The sequence below is a fragment of the Lutra lutra genome, chromosome 10, assembly GCF_902655055.1.
Source record: "Lutra lutra chromosome 10, mLutLut1.2, whole genome shotgun sequence".
Classification (NCBI taxonomy): domain Eukaryota; kingdom Metazoa; phylum Chordata; class Mammalia; order Carnivora; family Mustelidae; genus Lutra; species Lutra lutra.
Genome location: NC_062287.1, coordinates 107,833,264 through 107,847,508, shown reverse-complemented (window position 1 = coordinate 107,847,508; position 14,245 = coordinate 107,833,264).

Here is a 14,245-nt window from a genome sequence, read left to right as displayed (position 1 = left end):
CAAGGCTTTTAAAGATTACTTGCCCGAGTGAGGGGTGCTATCCCATCATGGAAGCCACAGGTCGAAGTCCTGCTTAATGTTAAAGGGTAGATGGGAAAATCCCTCATAATCCTGGAATCCCTTAGGAAAGGGTCAGGAGAAACAGCCACATTCAATACTCAAGACCTCCACAGCTCTTATCAAGAGTAAGTACTTATTCCTAACATGCAATACTGCATATTCAAGTTAAACTTATCTGTTAACAGCTGCCTGCTGTTTTCTGCTCCCAGATGAAATGAAGCAACTCTTCTGATAACGAAGAGAAACCTGTCTGAGGCAAACGAAAGATTGGCAAACAGCACAGCCTCCTTTCAATCCACTTGATCCCACTCTGAATTATTTCAGCTTCTTTTATTCCAGGATTAATGTTGGTATTATTTTCATTTCATTTCATTCTGCTTTTGTAAAAGCAGTATTTTGAGATAGACATTTGATCTTCGTTGTTTTTCTCGTAATTCATTTTATTATTTCTCATCATTTCTTTTTTGTGGGTATAGCTTGATAGGCCATAACTTTTAAAATGGTAGATTCCATTAGCTTTATTTTCTTTTTTTTTCCATTAACTTTAAATTGGTAGTTTCATTTGATTTTTTTTTTTTTTGGCATATGCAGACAATTGCGTTCATCAGTAGTAAGGATCTCAGGGTTATGCTTTTTCCCCCATGGAGGTATGAAATATAATCTTTTCTGCCTTTACTTATCATTCACCAAGGAGCTGATTGATCCCTCTCCATCTAGGCCATCATACTGCCAGGCTGGTTATGACTCAGAAGTTGTTATCTGAAAAAAGTCTACAGAAAAAAAAAGGTTTCCCCTCCCTCATCCACAGAACCCCACCCTCTTTTTCAGAAATTAAACAATTTACAGTAATTTTGAAGCATACCTTAACATCTTGTTTGCAGTTATACAAAGGAAAAATACTTTTCCTACACTAAAAAAAACAAACTTGCTTATACACAACTGAAAATAGAATCTTACTTGAGAATATAAAAGCTACCATCAGAAGAAATCCCTTCAGGATCATTAAGCCACCTCCTTTGCTCTGAAGCTCCTATAGTAGTATTAAGTTATATTAAATCACCTGAAAAAAATTCCAAAAGAGAACCGGCACACTACCATATCCAAACAACTTTAGCCATTTTTTTTTTAATTCCCAAAATATTACCTATGTCAGCCAGTGGGCTAAACCAACACCCAGTCCTCCTTACTGTCCTTCCCCCACGCCCTACACTCTGAATCCAGCGGATCTTCATGAACTTCCCCAACTGCCCAATTTAAAAATTGGGGGAGAACAAAAACTAGAGGATTGGGAGTTACTTGCCAACTTGGAAGTTGAGATTTCTTTAGTTTTTCCATCCTAAGTATTTAAGTTGTCTGGCATGAGTTATCTGCAATCATAAACTAAACAATTACCTAACCCCCACCCTCCCAAATCCCAACCATTAACAGGCCACTGCCAACTGCCAAAACTCGCCCCTCCCCTTTAATAAAATTGTAAAGGTCACGTTACTTGAAAACTTAACTTCAACATTTCGCCTAGTCAAGCTCTTCTGAAGTGCTCCTGAGAGGACTGATTATGAACCAAAGCTGCACTGTGCTGTACCATTTCAGCTTCAACTGGAAATACTCCTCCAAGGAAAAAAGTAGCTCCAATCCCTGAAGGTGTTCGTGCCAACAGCATAGGAGTACAATCCTCCTCTACCCCAGGTTTGTCAATAGTACTATAGCATCTGTGGAAAATCTTAGAAAGAAAATTTCCTCCCCCACCCTCTTCCCTGGTAAGGCCACCCCAAAATAATGTAACAAATTTAAAGGGTTATTAAAAATCTGATAAAGGGGTGGAAAAAAAGAGTAACTACCAGCCATTTCTCCAATGGACAGCTCCGCCACAGAACTGAAAAGAGAGCTGCTCGTGCTCTAGTTTCTAGAAACTGTAAACCTGTGGTGTTCTGATTATCCTGATACTGGATTTTCTTTTTTTCTGTTACCTTGAGTCACTTGCCTTTGGGACTCTAGACAGACCTAAGGGGAAAAGAACTCAAAACATATTTTGCCCCCCCCCAATGCCCACCAAAAAAAAAGCCTTTTCCCCCCATAATTACACACCCAAACTCCGCATTTAGCAAACTTTATAGGGCAAGGGAAGAAACAGGTCATCTAGTCAACACACTGAAAGGCTGCACACCCCACGCTACAAGTAGAAACTCAGAAACTTGTCTCGTTTGTTCTATCGAATTCACGTGGTTTTCCTCCAATTGGTTAAGAACAAAAAACTTGCCATCTACCATTCCTCCAGGCCTGGGAGTCTGCCCTCAAAAGCTTCAGACAAGATGAGAAAACAAGCCTGAAAGAAAGAGAAACCTCCAACACCCGACCGGCCTACACCCCACCGACCCTCAGCGCGTCGGGCCGCAACTCCCCCGTTACCGTGAAGGCGAAGGAAAGGTTACCACACTGCGGTTCCGAACACCCCGCGGGCCGACCCCTCGGGTCTTCCCCACACCACTGGCTGTCCCCGCGGCCGGGCGCACCGGGCGCGGCGCTGGGACGCGCTAGCTAGCCTCCTCCACCGCCTGCCGCCGCCGCGCGGGCTCCTCGCCTAGCTGCACCTCCGCACGGGCCGGGCTCCGTCTGGCTTCCTAGCTTGCTTGCTTCCTTCCTTCCTTCCTTCCCCGAACCGCACCGCTCCCGGACTCCGCCTTCCTTCCTATCTTCACCACGAACTGCAGCTCGCGGCTCAGTCCTAGCTTCACCGGCGCCGGCGGCCGGATCCTGTCTGCCGCTGCTCTTCCTAGATCTCTGCTTCCACGTCTGCGCAGTCCCTGGCTCCGCTGCCAGTTTACGCTAGTCCTCGGCATCCGAGACCATCTTAGCTCAAGTCCAATGGGAAAATGTTAAGCTGCTGGTTACTCTTGATCTTGAATTAACTGGTTATGAATCTTTACATGCGCCAAGACACTAAACGCTACTGCATTTAAACTCACGTTCTTAACTCTCCAAAAATATTCTGCCTGAATTCTTAAGTAACTTCAGTCCTTTTAGTAGCAAAAACTGCTAAGAGCGGTTTTTAACCTTCCCTCTAGCTTCGGGACAATTCTTCTACGCCGGTCCCGGGCTACAGTAGCTGACACCCTCGTCTTCTCCAAGCTAGCTTCTGCACCGCCAGAAATCGAACTCCTGGGCTTTTAGCAGAAATTCCAGTAAGAATTTAAAAGCTAATTTCCTTAGTTTTCCTGTTCTTGTACTTTAGCGAATTTTTTGGCTTAACCTTTTCTATCTTCTTTTTGACGTCTATCTCGTGCGCTTGTATTCAGTAGCTGTCCTAGCTGGTTTTCCTTTTTCTGCCTGAAATACCTGCCCTGACCGTATTTTCCACCTTATTTCTCAACTTGTAACTGAGACTTAGGTGCCTTCTTTTTCTAGTTTCCTTTTCTTCTTCTTCCTGCCTTCAAGGTCTAGTTTTCTGTCTTCTAAAAGGCGTTTTTCTTCCCATTTTCCTATCTTCTCTAAATTTCTTCACCTTCCTGTAGTTCTGTAAGTCTTCACCTTCCTGTACTTCTGTCTTCTGAGGTCTCCAATTTTCTAATCTCCAAATTTACATCCTGCCGCTAGTTTTTAGCAAGTCATACCTTAACCTGTAGGTTTCAAATGACGCAACCGAGCTCGCTGCGCCATGAAGGGCTCTTTTAACGCCTTTAACCTTCTTTTAAAGACAAACTTTTAATTTTAAGCATCTACAACTTTTTTAAAGAAACATTTAAGCTCTATTTAGATCATTTACCTTTTAACTTCAACCTAAAAGGCTGCCCTTCGATTTAAGGATTCTCTGAATGTCGGACTTTGCCGTCCTTTTAGCAATTTTTTTAAAACTAAGTTTACGCCACTCCATTAAGAAGCTTCACCTCCTAACCTCCGTCTGGTTCTATAAAGAGCTTTTTAGTTCTTAAACTGTTTTTTAAAATCTTCATATTTTCCGTTTAAGTTTTTAAAAGATTAATCTAAGAATTTAAAACTAAGCAATATCTCAATATTATCGCTATTTACATTTCCTAAAGAATCCTAGTCGTTCCTAACTCTTATTTAAGAGGAAAAACTTATCTGCAGTCTCCTCAAGCATGCCTCCTGCCTGCCCATCCGCCTCTGCGCTCGCTGCCTGAATGCCTGCCGCACCGGCCCGGAGAGGCGTATTTATATCCCACGGTCGCCTCACGCCGCGATCTCAATAACCCTCCGCCGCCTTTGTGGGGGAAGCAAAAATAGTTCTCGGACGGGTTAAAAATAGAATCAAGCTTTACAAGGCTTTCTAGATTTTTCGTGACGGTTCAGGCAACCTGATTACCGACTGTGTACCCGGAAATATTCAAAAGTTAGTAGCCAGAGGTCAGCTGAAGATTTAGGCAAAAACAAAAATCACATTGAAGTAGAGCAAACGGCTCCCCTAAACTCAGCCATTACTTGGGAATTTTTTTTTAGTAGCTTTTCAAAGATCTTTTATAATTTCTCGGGAGTGCAGGAGGTACTAGTTAGTGCTTTTCGAATGGAGGTGAAAATGGGTTTGCGGACGGCCTTCGTTGCCATTATATAACCGAGGATCAGCCTGATCAACAGACCGCAGCCATCTTAGGCAAAGCGTCCGTTTGTCCCCATCAAACCGTCTCAGGTCCTGCGAGCTGGTTCTCAGGGTTATACTGGACAAGTTCTGGTTTTCCTGTTCTTGGAGAAGCCCGAACGTTCCGGGTTATCTGCTCAAGAATTCTACTAAATGGGGAAATCCACTTCTAGAAAATGGCTCAAGTAGCCCAATGCACTGCTGTCCCCTGCATCGGGGCTCGAGGGCCAACTTGGGGGCTTGCTGCGACCTGACGACGCATGGGGGCGGGGCACGACTTGTGTTAGTTACTTTGTGCGCTGAATGTTTCCGTCTTTGCAGTCAGTAAATACTAGCTAGACCCCCACATTTTTGGTTGCCTTTTTCAGACCATGCCTACATTTTTTGTTCTGTCCATGGTGAGTTGTAAGCTTAGTAAGCTAGGATTTTTCTCATTAAACTTCTCAAAATCCAAATCTGCTGTCAAAACCAAGTTTAAGGGTCCTCTTTGATCCCCAAACGCCAAAGGTGTTGCCTCCAAAGACACAACGACCTTAGGCAGCCTGTCCTGGAACGTTTCCTGAATTAGTCATGAAACTCTCCTTATGGGTTTGCTTTTCTACAGTTTGTGTTTTTAGGGTCTGTATTAGTAATCTCTGGCTTGGCTCCACTCCCTAAGTTTTTTAAACTGGAGATGCAGGGGAAACAAAAGGTCTTCTCCAAACCCAAAGCCTTTCCCTTCTGTAGTTTTGAGTTTTGCTTCCAAAGCACCCCCTGAAGTCTCCCAACTACAGGGAAAGCTGACTAAGCACTGCATGACAAGGTTTCTGGGAAAAACCTCGTTTCCCGGGGCGGCGGAGGGGGAATTTGACTGCCGGGCCAGGCGGGAGGGCCTTCCGACCCGGGTTTCCACGCGGCTAAAGCGGAATCTGGAGAGGTGGGTTGGGGGAGGGGGCCGCGTCCACCCGGACTCCACTCGGCCAAACTCTGCTCCGCGTCCAGACCCTACCGGAGGCCCCAAGCGGCCCGAAGCTGCAGGACTGGGACAAAGGCTGGGGGAAGGGCGCGCCATAAGCGCATTCCCCACACCCGCCCGGCGTAAGAATACGCGGGCGGTGAGCCGCCGCCTCCCTTTGTGAGGCGCCGGCTCGCGGGCGGGCACCGCTGGCTCTAACCGGATCCAGCCGGTCCTGGCCGCCCCCGCGAGCGGTGGCGGTTGGCGCAGAGCGCCGGTGCGCATGCGCGCCCCACCCCAGCCCCTGTGCTGTGCCAGGGAATGGCGTGGGGGGATGGGGCAGCTGGGTTTGGGTCCCGGCTTTCGTGGCAGCCCCTCCGCTCTTTCACCTAACTCGGGCGGCTCTTCCCTTTCGGGGGCTTCTCGCCTCCTTCCCTCCTTTCCTCCCTCTCTTACCCGTTTACAGCCCAGATCTGCCTTTTCTTCCCCTTTCCTGTGCTTTGTCATTCCTCCATATTGTATCAAAGTCACCCATTAATTGAAAATTCGTGCCGGATTCCCTTGTAATTATCAAATGCTCTTTCTTTACTGGAACACACCTGGGGTGCTTGCGTGCCCCCGGTCTTACTAGTCCAGAATGCGCGAGGTGGAAGAGGGGCTCCCGAGACTGACCTAGCAGATGCCTCACTTTTTGGAAGGGAAAACAAGCAGAGACAGTGAGAAGTGGCGGGGCACCGTGGTTTAAAGCCTGGGCCCCACGACTGCGTGGCGACACTCGTCCTCTCTCACTTCCAGGGGTTTTATTGTGAAACCTACAAAAGGGCAGTGCATTCGGAGAGGGTAATGGAGGTTAATGACACGATAGAGTGGCAGCTAAATAGTGACATGGGAATTGGAGAAACTTGGTACCTTTGGCTCCTGTAAATGACAGTGGTTGTGAAGCCATCGGGGAGCAGGTACTGACCCTTTTCGCCCCCTCCCCGCCCGCATCCCATCCCCACCCCCCGCCATGAGCTGTTCCACTTCAATCGTTCTTCCCCACTTTCCTTTTAAGGACGGAATATTACTGAGATGCAGATGGTTCCCTCCAGACACAGGCTTGATGTTTGCTCTGGACTGGAAAATTTTTAGTGGGATTTTAGCGCTGGAAGGAGGAAAACTGAGTTGGGTCACCTCATTTTACAAACGGGGAGCTGGGAGCCTGGGGAGTTTGTGATCTGCCTAAAATCAGACACAGCTAATTAGTACCAAAATCTGTTCTTGAATCCCCGAAGTCGACCTCGAGTTGCTTCCCTCCCCTGCTGCGCCCTCTCCCCGGGTGTCTTTCAGCCTCTGCTGCCGTTTTCTTCAGGGGTCGGGGAGCCCACCCCACCCCCACCCCCCACCCCCGTCCCCGCCGACCTCGTGTGCCATCCACTCTGCGTCTCCTACTCTAGAGCTCGTGAGATGAAGAGCTTTAAAGTGCTTTAAAAAGCTGTCAGTGTTGCAAACCTAGTCATTTCCATTCTCTTTACAGATTGCAGCTTTTTCCTCATACTGTTTAAAATGGCCGTGTGTTATTTGGTTAATTCTCCATGGGCTTGGGGAAAGAAAATAGAGATTTGAATGAAGGTCAGGACTCAGGAGTCTGTTGTACTGAAAGAGATGAGTTGCTAATGCCAGAAATAAATTGCACTAGTTAGTAAGTGAATAATATTTTGGAAGAGAATACGGATGCTAACCCTTGCTTTTTTTACTGTGTAGGCCCCAACATTTACTGACTTCATCTCTCCTAGCTTTTGTTTGACATTCCTTTCTCCTCTTTATATAGCGAGTCCCTTCTTTTCTGGAAAACTTATATAAACAAGTTGGGGCCCCCTGGGTAGCTCAGTTGGTTAAGCATCTGCCTTCGGCTCAGGTCATGATCCCAGGGTCCTGGGATGGAGCCCCACAATAGGCTCCTTCCGCAATGGGGAGCCTGCTTCTCCCTCTCCGGTCCACCTCCTTGTGGTCTCTCTATATATCAGATAAAAAATAAGATCTTTAAACATAATGATAGGGGCACCTGAGTAGCTCAGTGGGTTAAGCCTCTGACTTTGGCTCGGGTCATGATCTCAGGGTCCTGGGATCAAGCCCCGCATCGGGCTTTCTGCTAGGCAGGGAACCTGCTTCCGCCTCTCTCTCTCTCTCTCTGACTGCCTCTCTGCCTACTTCTGGTCTCTCTCTGTGTCAAATAAATAAAAAATAAATCTTTAAAAAATAAATAAATAAAAATAAAAATAATGATAATAAATAAACAAGTTGGCCCCAAAGCACCATGTTCCTTGGTGAGGATATTAATAATACATTTGATTATGTGCCCTTTTCTCAACTCCTTGAGGATTCCTTTAACATAAAACTGCATTTTTTCTTTTTTTTTTTAGGTTGGGTTTTTTTTTTTTTTTTTTTAAGATTTTATTTATTTATTTGACAGAGAGAGAGCGCAGAAGAGCGCACAAGAGAGGGGACACAAGCACAAGGAGTGGGAGAGGGGGAAGCCGGCTTCCTGAAGAACAGGGCGCCCGATGTGGGGCTTGATCCCAGGATCCTGGGATCATGACCACAGCCGAAGGCAGACGCCCAATGACTAAAGCCACCCAGGCACCCCAAAACTGCATATTTTCAAAGCACCTCTTCTCTGGCCTGCATCCCTGTTCCTTTTAATCAGAACGTCTGATGGCAACTGCTCTCTCCACTGATGCTTGCATATCCTGCATCACTGCCGTCTGAAACCTAGCCTTCATCTGGGCCTAAGGACTCAAATATAAGAGGGCAACTCCATTTTAGCGCGTGGTTTCATGCCCCTGCCCTCATAAAAGCCCTGGCTAAAAATAGGTGGCCCTTGGTCACTCCACTGACAAACACCCGTGTGACCTTGGGCACTCACCCAAATAACTTCGCATTGGCAGTTTCCTCCTGTGTAAAATGAAAAGATTAGATGAAAGGAGTGATGATGCTAATTCTGTAAAATGCAGTAAACAAAGATGGGAAGGGAACCGGAAAGATTTGAGGCCTCCTGGCTGTGTCATTAAGGAGGTGGGGCAATGAAAAGGACTAAAGGAGTGAAAATTTAAGGTTAGGCCCTCAGGCCTTTCCTCAGCAAGGCCCAATCTATTCCTCCAGACTCTTTTCATGCCGGAAATCTCCAGAGAATGCTGGAATCCACTCTACCTCCTCCCCTTTTAAGCAAGGCCAGTGACACTTAATCAAAAGAGAAGCTATCAATGGACTTCATTTCTGGGTCTGGAGTCAGTCTGGGTAAGATCCCCCCTACACCTCTTTTGTTCGATTTTATCTAATCCTGTGATTTTTATCTAATACTGCGTTACCCAAGACTGTTCTGGAAATGCAGATCAAAAAGAAAAGGCAAGGGGAGTCCCCAAAAAAACAACTTTTTTTTTTTTTTTTTTTTCCCTAAAGACTCTAGGAATTTGCAGTTCCCGGCCCCCTCCTGCTGACCGCCCACTTTCCCGGGGCTGATCTCTGGAACAATAATGGTGCAAACGTTTGACGGTCTTTGCACAGTAGTCAGCTCCGGCAGCTGGAAGGTCCCACAGAGGTGACACAGCTCAGCGTTCCATCGGAGGGAAGAGAGATCGTTGTTTTCTAGGGGATTTTGAACAGCTAAAAGCGTACAGAGGAGAAGGTCTGAAACCAACTCCTGACACCCGCCAGACACACTATTACCCTGCAAAGAGCTGAGGGCAATCCCAGCAAAAACAAGTAAGCAAAACTACAGGTAGCCATGTCATTGGCCTTCCCCAGAATCCTGTCAGAAGAGGCAGCCCGGGGACGCCTGGGTGGCTTAGTGGGTTAAAGCCTCTGCCTTCAGCTCAGGTCATGATCCCAGGGTCCTGGAATCAAGCCCCACATCGGGCTCTCTGCTCAGCAGGGAGACTGCTTCCTTCTCTCTCTCTGCCTTTCTCTCTGCCTACCTGTGATCTCTGTCTGCCAAATAAATAAATAAATCTTTAAAAAAAAAAAAAGAAGAAGAAGAGGCAGCCCGGGGCTCTTCCCTCTCAGGCACTGAACATCCAGAGACAGAAAAGTAAGGGAAACGCTCTCCTGCTGTCTTCCTGAGAGAAGCCTCCATCTTCTCTCTGTACCCTCCTCTACAATGGAGACGTAGAAGATTCCCTTTGAGATAGAATCCTCTCTCTGAGGGAAACAAAGGAGAAGGTATCTTGAAAGGACGTTTCTCCCACCCACAGCCCATGAGCTCCCTGCTGCTAGTTCCCTTGTTTATTCGCCACATAATGTCCTTGGCACTGGGCCCTGCAGCCTGTTTGCAGATCTTTCTGGAAGGCCTGGCAATGGAAGCCCACCAGCTGTAGCACAACCGGCTGTTGGAGGACAGAGCGACAGCAAAGGGCAGAACATGGCTCTCTAAGGGGGCTGCTTCAGCTTCATCTCCCCAATTTAAGAGCTCTGCGGGCCCCCTCACGGGCTTCACCCCCAAAGTGTCTAGACCTTCTCTCCTCACACTGTTCTCCTCCCTCTGGCCACTCTTGTCCCAGTTAGTGTTCAGGGGAGACTTTCCTCGGACTGCTTCTGCCAGGCCGAGAACAGTCTGCTGTGCTCTCCGTGGCCCTTCCGTTGTCCTGGATATGTCCGCAGGATGGTAACCACAGCGCATGGCTTTTTGTTCTGTGACTCTTACTGAGTGCTGGGCTGCACAGTTTTCATGACCTTCTAGTTCTCACCCCATTTCCCTCTGAGGGAGACGCCGCTGTGGCCCCTGAGACTGAGGAGGAAACTGAGGCCTAGGACGTCTCCCTCACCACCACTAGTGCCTGACACACAACAGAAGCTCGATGTGTGTCTGCTGAGCAATGACTACATGAATGCATCGGAAAACATCTCTGTTGGAGTTAAACCCCCAAGCGGAGTAGGGAAGGGGCACGTGTGGCCCATGTTCAGCAAGAGCTGAACTGACTGACTGACTGATCACCGAGCCCAGGACCGGCTGTGACGGACCAAGGCGTCCCGGACCTGGAACACCCCGGCCAGAGTCACTTGTGAAAAATAAGCTCAGTCACCCCGTGAGGCTTCCAGCAGTTTCTTCCGCTGTGCGAGTGCAGAGGGGAGGGGTGTTAGGAAGGAAGCAGGAAGGGATGAGACACAACTCGACGTGCTGTGAGAGGGACAAATGGCATCTGGATTTGACAGAGACAAGACTGCCCATCAGGGTGCGGTGCAGTTGTGGGCAGCAGGAAGAAACCGGGACCCACTTCCCTCTTCGGGGTACTTCCTGACAGAGCCACAGGGAAGAAACCCAGAGGCCACCTTTGGTCTCTCTCCAGGGAGCGCCCGCTGAACACTCAGCCTCCAGAGCGAGGGGAGCAGCAGCCGAAGGCTCGGTCCTCCCTGTCGCACCCCTGTGTGTGACCCACCACCATGGGAGGCCCCAGTCAAGCCTCATCCATGCTGGTACCTCTGCTTACTCAGCCCCTGGGGCCTGTCCCGTGAACCTTCAGAAACAGCCTGGAACGAGGAACGAGGAGTTCTTGGGTCTCTGATCTGTGTAGTCACCGGCCTGAGGTCCCTGATGGGGGTTTGGGTCTGAGCGCTGCATACCCAGCGCGATGCTTGTTGAACATTTCACACCTTCTGCCTGTATCCGCACACGCGCGCACTGGGTGCGCCCTTCGTCCTCCGCACAGCTGTGGCCTGCCCCCAGACAGACAGGTTCTGTGGAACAAGGGGGCAGAGGTCACCCTGTCCCAGGAACTTCTCCTGAGGTGTATTTTTCAACACAGGCCGGGTGAAAGCAGAAGCCTGTGGCCTTACAGGTCCTTCTCTGGGGCTCATGGAACAGGAGAGCTAGAATAGGCCCTAAAGCTCATTAGGGGACAGGAACTCACTAGAAAGCAGGGGAGGCACCAAGGGGAGACTGGAGTGAGCGCTGGCAGGGCTTCAGTGACCTGGAGGAGGAGGCTGGACTCTGCTCTTTGGGCCTCTCTGAACTGGGAGAGGCCGGGGCGCTGGGAAGTCGTGTGGGCTGGGCCCAGCTGAGCTGGGAGAGATGGCGGATGGGAGGGCCCTGGAGTCCACTGTCACAGCCCAAGTCAGAGGGCACGGAGGCCCAGATGAGGTGGGTGGTGGCCACGGGACAAGACAAAGAAGACAGAGAAGTCTGCCTCAGGCTCTCCGCGCTCCCCACACTGGTTTCCCTCTTTCTGGCTCCTCAGCTCCCCTGGCCCTTTCCAGACTCAAGTTCTTTACTTTCGACGGCACATCTGTTTGGAAGGTGCCTCTCTGACTCCTCAGATGACACTCATTCTCATCACTGTGCCTAGAGGTCACTCCCCAGGAAGGGTCTCTCTGACCAGCGTATTCAAATCATCACCTGTCCCCACCCCCTGTGACTCTGTCACAACACAAGCCGATATTTTCCTGGAGGCCGATGCGTGTTGACGTGTTCCCTTTGCTCCTCTGAAGGTCAGGGCTATTCCCGGGAATACAGCTGTGCTGGCAGGGAGGATGAGGTGCCCCTTCCAGAGCCTGAAAGTGGGGCCCAAGGAGCGTCAGGCTCCTTCATGCGCAGACATGGCAGAGGCAGGTCTGCGCCAACCTCCTTGAGGGAGCGGCCCTCCCCAGCTGTGGACAAGGGTGTGGGACACCACAATACATCATTTGGCTCCCTTCTGTCTGGGCCCTGCATGCCCAGCTGTTGCTGTTCAGGAAGAACCCCGCTGGGGCTGGAGCCTGGGGCCCAGTGGGGGGAGGTGGAAATTCCAGTGTCTTCCCAGCCCCACCCTCTCCACAGAAGTCACTCTTCCACTTAGGAACTTCTAGAAGTAAATATATAAGATGCTATACCCACCCAAGAAAATAGAGCATCCAGATAATTTCTCAGGAGGAGAAGAAGAAGAAGAAGCCCCCAATACTTAGGGCTTAGGGCAGCCCGCTACCCTGTGCTCTGGGGGAGAGACAGCCACTTGGAGCTGCGGTGATGGCGGGCGCTGTCACTCCCCGCTTTGCCTTCCCAGGAACAGGAATCCGGGGCCTCTGGGACCATCAGTGTGGGGACGGCCTGGTGTTCGTAGCAACGTGAGGCCCTGTGCCTTAAGTTTGGACAAGTTCACAGCCACACAGGTCTTCTCTGGCTGTCACCAAGTCTCTAGGACTGTCCCCCGTGCCTCTGCAGCCACAACCTACACAGGCAAAACTGTGCACACAGCAGAGCCTGGGAAGAAGGTGGAGCTGACAAAACAGCTTTGGGAAAAGAACCTAGGTGGAAATTTCCATGACTGTTCTGCTTAGGCAAAGAGGCTGTAGAGAGGTCACCAAGGGTCACCCTTCCTCATGCTTCCAGATCTTTATCACCTACTGTCCCACCCTGAAGCTGGGCCACAAAGCTCAGTCGTGTCCCTTCTGTGCCCTCCTTCCTGCCCTATTTACTGCTGGCTCCCTAGTGCATGGACGTCTGCTACCTCTCCCCCAAGGACATGCCCATTCTCCCTGCCGGTTGGAGTCCCCCCACCCCCAACTTCAGAGCCAGGCAGGGCCCCTTTCCTCCCGCAGGAGGCCTTCCCTGCTGAATGGCCAGTCTGTCCTGCCAGGATCCTGGCCAGTGACCTCAGCGGCGCTCCTGTGATCACACCCTTGTCCCAGTGACTCATCTGTTGTTAGCGTAAGCTATGGCCTATTTATTGTTTATCTTGTCACTTTATGTCCTCGAAAACAGAATCCCAGTCTGCCTATCGCCCTGTGTCAGCTCTGCCTGCAGCTTATACAGCATCCACGCAGTTGCTCCTGTGTGGCCTCTGGCTTGGGCTGGTCCGGGGACCCCACTTTGCAGTGGCTGGTTCCCCAGATCTGCCCGCAGCCCAAGCCAGCAGGAAGGCAGGCAGGAATGCGTGTAGGCTGGACTCCCTCCCTCCCCCACAGCCAGAGTACCAGCACGACCATGTTCTAGAGGCTGAGAGGCCTGGGCCCAAGGCCCAAAGCCTTCTGGGGCCTGTCTAGTCTCGCCCAGCAGCCCTCGGCTGGGAACTGGAGTGTCCTAGAACGAATAGGTGTCTCCGCCCTGTTCTCTCACACAACCTCGATGTCACCTTCCTTGTTGAAACTCCCCTGAAGACACACGGCTATTTCCCTCCCATGTCCTGCACCCTGTCAGGTCCTGCCCCACTGCAAGCATTATATAGAGCAGCCATGAAGAGAATGGCCCCAAGAGTTCCGCACACTTGGTCCAAGCCTTGTTCCTCCACGTGCTGCTGGTGCTCTGTGACCTGGCCAAGTTACTTAACCTCTCTGAATCAAGTTTTTTCCTCAGTGAAATAGGAATGATCTGTGTAGCACCCTGTTGTCACGGTTGTGGGGTTGTCAGCCGCTTAGCATAGTGCCGGGCTCGAAGGTGTGCCCTATAAATGGTGGCTGTCACTACCGACCAGCAACTTCCCTCCCTGGCAGCCCTAAGCACCAAGCACCATGCATGGCACGCAGCCCCCTTCCCAGGCCCTAGGGTCTGACCTGAGCCAGGCACATCCCAGGAAAGGGTTAAACAGCCACAGTGACTTCATCCCTGCCTTGGAACAGGAAGGAGGCAGAGAAGGTAACAAAATCAGGCCTTAGCCTGATGGAATCTTCCAGCCTCCTAAATTGGACTAGTCAGGTTGCTAAGGGAGGTCACCATGGAA